The sequence below is a fragment of the Mus caroli genome, chromosome 13 (assembly GCF_900094665.2).
Source record: "Mus caroli chromosome 13, CAROLI_EIJ_v1.1, whole genome shotgun sequence".
Lineage (NCBI taxonomy): Eukaryota > Metazoa > Chordata > Mammalia > Rodentia > Muridae > Mus > Mus caroli.
Window position 1 is genome coordinate 78,280,405 of NC_034582.1, and position 7,579 is coordinate 78,287,983.

A 7,579-nucleotide genomic window follows, 5' to 3' on the forward strand; every position below is an offset into this window, starting at 1 on the left:
TATAGTACGTGTTATTCAGAAAGCAATGTAAATGTGGTCTAAAAGAACATTTTGAGTCAGCTGCACATTAAACATTGAACAGAAAAGTTGACTTATTTAAAATAAAGCCAGTCACTGCATCAGTCTGCTACATGTAAACGTTTCTTTGTAAATAAGGATGAACTGACAATGCTTGAAAGTATAGTTCATCAAAATCACAACAAGAAACCAAATATTATGAACATGTAAAATTCCATGTTTATTTAATATCCATTACATAGCTGGTTCATTGAAACCAGACTTTGTGAAGACAAATAACATTTCTGATGAACATAAACAATTTCATACAGTTGAAATGTATTCTGCGTTTTCACATGAATAAAACTGTCATTATGCAACATTTCCAGCAATAAAGACCTTGTCTGGAATTGGCATGGCATCACTCAGTGCTACATGGCAGCCTGGGCCTGCATCCAGCTCTGGAGGAGAGATTAACAGCTCCATATCCAGGAGCACAGAGATCAGCACATCCACATTCAATTGCAGCAAATCTTCACCCAGGATGGTGTTGCGCTCCAGCGTGCTTGCTGTCATGGGCTTCTTCTCAGAGGATGGCATTCAGAGGTCCAGATGAACATTCCTAGCATAAACATTTTTGGAAAGTTAAAAGCAATTTACAAAAATATTCAAAAAGGCTTAACTCTAGTTGTACTTACTCACATTTTAATAATTATTCTTATAATTTCTTATATCCCAGGCATTGTGTTAAGAGCATTGACTAGCTAGTAAAATGAATGCAAGATTCATATAGATACTTTCATTATATTTGCCCTGGAGCCATGACGAGTGAATACAGGCTCACAGGCAAAAGATGATAGAAGTAGATGTCCCTTTGTGTCAATAGGCACTGACCTGGGAGAACTAGTGGTTTCCTATGCCCATCACTGGAGACGAGCTAAATATGCCCTTCAAAGCCAATTACAATTACTTGCCTCTTTTATCTAGAGTTGAGAGACTGAAAATTCTTGATATTCTTGAAAGGCCCTCTTTCTTTTTCATTATAACATTCTCTTTTTTTACTTTTTTCATGTTTATTAATTCTTTTAGAATTTTATACAATGCATTATGGTCATACTTCCTTCTTACATTCCTCCCAGGTTCACCATCACTTTACTATACACACTACTTCTGGTTGTATTTTAAAAACCAGACAATTACAGTTAGTGATACCATTTATTCTTGGATGAGTACTAGCACTGGAGTATGGTCAATCCACTAGGAGCCATACCCTTACAGAAAACTGATTATCTGTCTCTGAGCAGGTATCAGTTGCCAACAACTCCATTCTTCAAACACCCCTCTCCTTGCGGAGATTTTATGTGTTGTGAAATTACACAGATACCGTGAGTGCTGATTCAAAAGTTGGGAATTCATATGTACATTCCAAACTATAGTGTAAACATCATGGCTCCTAGGAGTGACCATGTGATAGTTCCTGGCCAGTAAAAACCAAAATAATTTACAAGAACATACACACACACAAACTGTTTAGGTATGGTGGTTTATCCTTGTAGTCCTAGTACTCAGTCATCTGAGGCAGAAGGATGCCCTTGGCTACAAAGCAAATTATAGCCAACTGACTAGAAGAAGACCCTGCTTCAAAACAACATTCCAATATATAAAATAAAATAGGCAGACTTGCCATCTTTTCACCCCTCTTCCTTATCTATTTTGGATTATCCATATGCATACTATTGACTCCTGTTTTTGTTAGGCCCTATTAATTTGGTTTCTTCCTATCTGTAACTAGCAACATGAATCATCTGAGGCTGTTTAATAAATTATTAAGACTAATCAGGGAGTATTGGAGATAATCACTAGTACTTGCTGAATAAAAGGATAAGTGAATCTTGATTATTGGATATTCTACACCTCATTTTTACAACTGAATGAGTGTCAGGTAAATTTCCCTGCTTTTGGTAGCACACACTCAAAACCTTAGAAGTGACTGTTGGTTCTTTCCCTTGCTATTTTCATAAGAGGAATGGGTACAGTTCTTGTCCTTATTGGAGGCATCTACAACTAGAATTGTTTGAGGTCCAATGGTCACAAGAAAACATATTTGAGGAGAGGAAGTAATCCTTAAAAAAGCAAGATACTCAAAGTACTTATTTAGGACTGGCAATTAAACGAATTAAGTATACTGTCTGCCTTTGTTAATAACTGAAATCCCATCTCCAGTACATACTGGGTATGTGGTCTCAAACAAGGTAATTTCACCATTCTGATGTTGTTTTGTTTCACCCAAAAAAGCAACATTTCATAATCCAACCCATGGTATTGTCTTTTAGTATTAAATTAAAAGAATGGATGCATAGTATCTGAAACAGTAATTGGCACACAGTGTACAGGTAACAGATTTTAATCCCCACTCTCTAGCTGTCTTCATTTTCCATTCCCCAAGACAGAATGACTTTAAAGGAAACTATCTACAAGACAAATGCTATGGGATTTAATCCATTTAAAGGTGAGTGCATAGATGTAGATTTGTGCATTGTGGTTACCAGGCAAGGCAGAGGAGAGGGAAGGATGATGCAGAGGGTAGATGGTGAATGGGTGCAAACTCCAGCCAGATAAGGTGATGCGTTTTAGCCTTTTATTATAGAATGGGTGATCCTCCTTACCAATGGTGTACCAAATTATTTAAAATAACCATAAGAAAGTGTTTTTAATGCTCGTATCTCAAAGAAATGAAAACTATTTGAAATAACAGATAACCAAAAGATGCTGCCTTGATTAACACACAGCATATAAGAATAGCAAAATATTACACTGCATTCTGTAAAGACATGCAGTGACTGGGACATGAAGTAAGAAAGGGAAAATGCTCTAGGGATTATACAAAAGTCCTGTTGGAATTGAGAGGTAATTATTCAGTTTTTGATTGGGCATAGTTGGCAGAGAAAGCAGCAGCTCTTCTTAGACTGTGAGCTTCCTGAAGCCAATGGCTATGACTTATAGATGTTTATCTTTATCACAGAACCTAGAATTCCAAAGTAATTTGGAGTTAAGATATTTGACTAGAACACTGCCTTTGGTGTGTGTGTGTGTGTGTGTGTTTGTGTATGTGTGTGTGTGTGTGTGTGTGTGTGTATGACATAATTTCCTAATAATGATTTATTAACCTACACAATTCATGTTTTTTTTAGAAGCAATCTTGTCGCATTTAGCATTAAGTTCAATGCTTGGACCTGAAGGCCACTGTGAAGACACAAACCAATACATGATAACATGAAGGCATTGCAGCCCTACTCTGTTTCATAATACAGTTTTATGCTGTGTATTCACCAAGCATCTCCTAAGCACCCAGAAGACGTGCAAATTGTGTGCTTCTGGCGTGAACAGAAATTTAAAAAAAAACAAAGCTTTGGGCTACTAGCTATTCAAATATGCAACAGATTGTTGGGAATGAAAATTAAAAACAACAGGGCACGAGAGATAGTTCTACTGTTAACAGTAAATATGCACTGCTTTTGTAGAGGACTGGACTTCAGTTTCCAAAACCCTCACAGGGTACGGATGCTTATGACATCTTTAACTCTTATTCTATGGGTCCAAACTCTTTTGGCTTCGCTGGGCATGGTACTCACTTGTACAAAACTCCACAGAGATACACATAAGTACTCATAATTAAAAGTAAAATTCAAATGCTTAAAAAATGATAGTAATATATGAAGCTAAATGCAGACTTTGCTTGGCTTTTATTTCTGGCTGTGAGGCTAATGCTACTGACCCATGTGAAAGCATGCTACAATCCAGCAAGAAAATTTACTACCCCCAGTTACTAACAGCATTAGTTCACACTCTGACCACAGAGTTCTTTGCCCTGCTCTATCAGATATCATTGGCACGTTATTTTGCCTGGTTCTAGTGAAAGGAGTAAAGAAAAGCATAAATCTACAGCTTAATCACCAACTCAGCCCTAAATCACTGTCTACTCACTAGGACTTTGTCTTAACAAGGGGTCTTCTGAGAAGTCACTCTGATAAAGAATGCATTCACGAACTCTCAGTCTCCTCACTGAGCGTGCTTAAAGGAGAATCAGAGTGATTTTCTAAAGGTCTTCTCAGTCTGTTCTGGCTTTTCAGTGCTCCCCTTTTCTCCACTTTAATGTCTATTTTCAAAGGAGCATTGAGGAGCAACTACACTCTAAGACTGCACTGGGGAGCGAGGGTGGGGTGGGGGTGGGGCATTTCACAGGTGCTGAAACTTGTGTCCAGGTCACAAGTTCAGGCATAAGAACATACGGCATTCTCTTTTGCTAACTTGTGATTTCGCACAGTAAGAGCAGACCAGAGTCTTTAAGTGAGCATGCCTTCATATAAAAGCATTCGCCCCTATCCCCTGTACTGGAGGCTCTGGGACAGAGTAGTTGTTGCCACTGAGAGCTGGCAAGGCAGTAACATCCGCTATTCCCGTGATATGGGAAGTGTTTCTAGTGCTGTGGCAAAGAGAGCTGGATATAAGCAAACACTTGAAATGGGATGTATGCATGCATTTACATACTTCTTGGGGACCAGGGAGATAATTCATCAGGTAAGGGTACTTACTGCCAAGCTTGCCAACCAAAGTACCATCTCCAGAACTCACATGGTGAAAGAGGACACTACTTTCCTCTCAACATGTATCACTGAAGGACACTGCAGCCCCATCAACACACATCACAGAAGGACACTGTGTCTATCTCAACACATGTAACAAAAGGACACCGTGTCCCTCTCAACACGCAGTAAGTTCACAGAGTTAGGACTCAACTCGAGCAGTCTTTTCTACATCCATATTCTTCCATGGTGGCATAATTCTTGCATATTTACTACAGGTAAAATGTTAGTGTTTCAAGAATGCAACTTAGGAACAAATAAAGCTACCGTTTTATTTGCAAGTATTTACTGACCCTCAAAGTTGCCTGATGCTGTCGAACTATAATTATGATTCTAATTTGTTTATTAAATGTATTAGATATGAAGATACTTTTTCAGAAGTAAATGATGGAAATAGTCTCTTATCTGCATAATGATGGTTATATAGAAATATAAAAAAATCATGAAGAACTTGGGAAAATAGTATACCAAGTTATTTGATTTTATCTTATTCAAGAAGCTAAACTAGTTCAGTTGGTATTAGCTCATAAAATAATGAGGAAAGGTTAAGATGAAGGAAGACATGTTTGCACAAGCATTTGGAATAATGGCTCATGGATCTTATAGAACACTCCCTCCACATGGTATTACACAAAGGACCCTATTGCTTCATTCCTCGTGCCTTTACCATGATATAGCTGCTATGGGAAATCTAGTCTATATCACTACCATACTGTTAAATCAGCTACTTTCTATGTAGAATTTTAAATAGAATAAAATATAATAATTGCTCAATTTACTTTGTCATATTTTAAATAGGAATTTCTGCCAGTATTGGTTATAATAACAAAATTTCTAAATCAAGGGAGAGAAAGAGAGAGCAAAAGGAGAGTGAGATACACAGTCAGAGATAGGAAGAGGGTGAGGAGAGAGAGGAATAGAGAAAGATTTATACACTTGTTCAAAGCAGAGTCTGTGGCAGTGATGACAAACCTCAATGCAGGGAGGAGTAAATTGCAACGTGTGTTCTCTGGGGGAAATTGAAATTTTTAAATGAAGTGGACTTTCCTACTTCTGTTGCTTATTATTTGCCAGGTAGTCATAGGAAACCCAAACTCACTTCAGGCTTCTAGAAGAGTAATCCGAAAAATGATGTAACATGTCTTATAGAGCTTGTGTAAGTAAGTTCAGAATGCTGAGTATTGCAGACAAAAATAAAAAGCACAACTTTCTGTGCTTTCCAAAAAGAAACAAGTTTTGAATCCATTAGTCTGCTCAAGGTATCATTAGAAAATATGATAGTCTAGTTGGCTTGAACAACAAAATTTTATTTTCTCACCTCTGGAAGCTAGAGAAGCATTTTAAGAGACAAATAATTTAGTTTTTTGCTGGGGGACAGTCTTCCTGGCTTAGATACTGTCACTTTCTTCCTCACCACCCCATGGATTTTCCTTGATTTGCGAATGTGAAAGAGGAGCGATCTGCCATCACATTTTTACTCCTCCCCACCCCCACTACCCTTTTTCATCCTCCCTCTCCTCTTCCATTCCTCCTCCTCCTCCTCTCCCATCTCTCTTGTTCCTTCTGCTCTTCCATGTGTCCTGTTCCTCCTCCTTTTCTATCCCTCCTGTTCCTCCTCCTCTTTCTCTTCTATCCTTCCTCCTCCATCCCTTTTGTTCCTCCTCTTCTTGCATAGATGTATATATTTTATTCATTAAGTTGTTCTCTGATAATTTCATACATGTATATAATGCATTCTGTCCTTGGTCCCTCTTTTGTTCTCCCTTGTCCCCATCATTCTCCCTCTATAAGTCTCTTTCCAAACTTATGTTGTTTTGTTTTGTGACCCACTAATTTTAACCAAATCTAAATGGTCACAGGTTTGGAACTAACTATTCACTGGAGTATGGAGGGCTCACTGTTAGGTACACAACTGAATACACTAATTACCCTTACCCTAGAATCCATCAGTATCTAATAGTTCAGCTAGAATGTGTAGGGCTCCCTGAGTTCCTCCTTGGTCCAGGGCTGGCAGTTGGCAAGTCCAGTTTCATGTAAGTACACTGCTGTTACATTGAAACTTTGTTTACAATGGCTATGTCCTGCCCTGAAATAAGTAGTTTTTAGTTGCTGTGCTAAGACACCATGACTAAGGAAACTTATAAAAGAAACTATGTATTAGCACTTACAGTTGCAGTGTTAGAGTCTATGCCCAAGATGGTGAGGAGGATGAGAGTAGGCAGTCCGGCATGGCACTGGACCAGTAGCTGAGAGCTTACATCAGTGTCCAAAGACAGGAGGCAGAAAGCGCTAACTGAGGAATGGTGTGTGGCTTTTTGAAACCCCAAAAGCATATACCCAGTGACACACTTCAACACTTCACACTCCCTCAACAAAGCCACATGTCCTAATCCTTCCAAAACAGTTCTAACAACTACAAACTGGGCATTCAAACATATGAGCCTATGGGGCCATTCTCCTTCAGAGCACCATAGTGCCACTATACACCTTTCTCCCTATCTTCCAGCCTTTGCATTCTTATGGTCCTTCTTGTGCGGTGTTCCCTAAGCTCTATAGGTAATGCAGAAATGTCCTGTTTCGGGCTGAGCACTCAAATGTCACTCATTCTCATTACCTTAAGCAGCCATGAGTTTCCTGCTTTTTACTGGTTTGCTGCAAAGACAAGCTTCTTTGATTAAATATGGGAGTAGCATTATCTATAGAGTCTGAATATAAATATTTAAAATACAGTTTGTTGTCATGTAAGTTTAACTTAATAACAGTACAGTTATAACCAAGGATCTAAGGCCTCGCCATGCATTGATTTCTGAATGGGTTTAAAATCTCAGGTATCGATTCCTTCCTATGAAGAAAGCTTCAAATCCAATCTAAGACTAGATCATCAGTCCACTTCAGGTGTGCCTCTTTTGTACCAGTGGGATGTTTTCTTTTTTTTTTTT

At 38.5% G+C, this 7,579-nt stretch overlaps 1 long non-coding RNA gene across 1 annotated transcript in view; it reads right to left on the reverse strand.

The window, feature by feature from the left end:
• Positions 1-214: 214 nt before the first annotated feature.
• Positions 215-7,579, reverse strand: part of LOC115029109 — an 11,921-nt gene continuing 4,556 nt past the window's right edge. The window contains exon 2 of the long non-coding RNA XR_003834683.1: positions 215-619. This is a non-coding gene — a long non-coding RNA (uncharacterized LOC115029109). The remainder of the gene's footprint in view (positions 620-7,579) is intronic.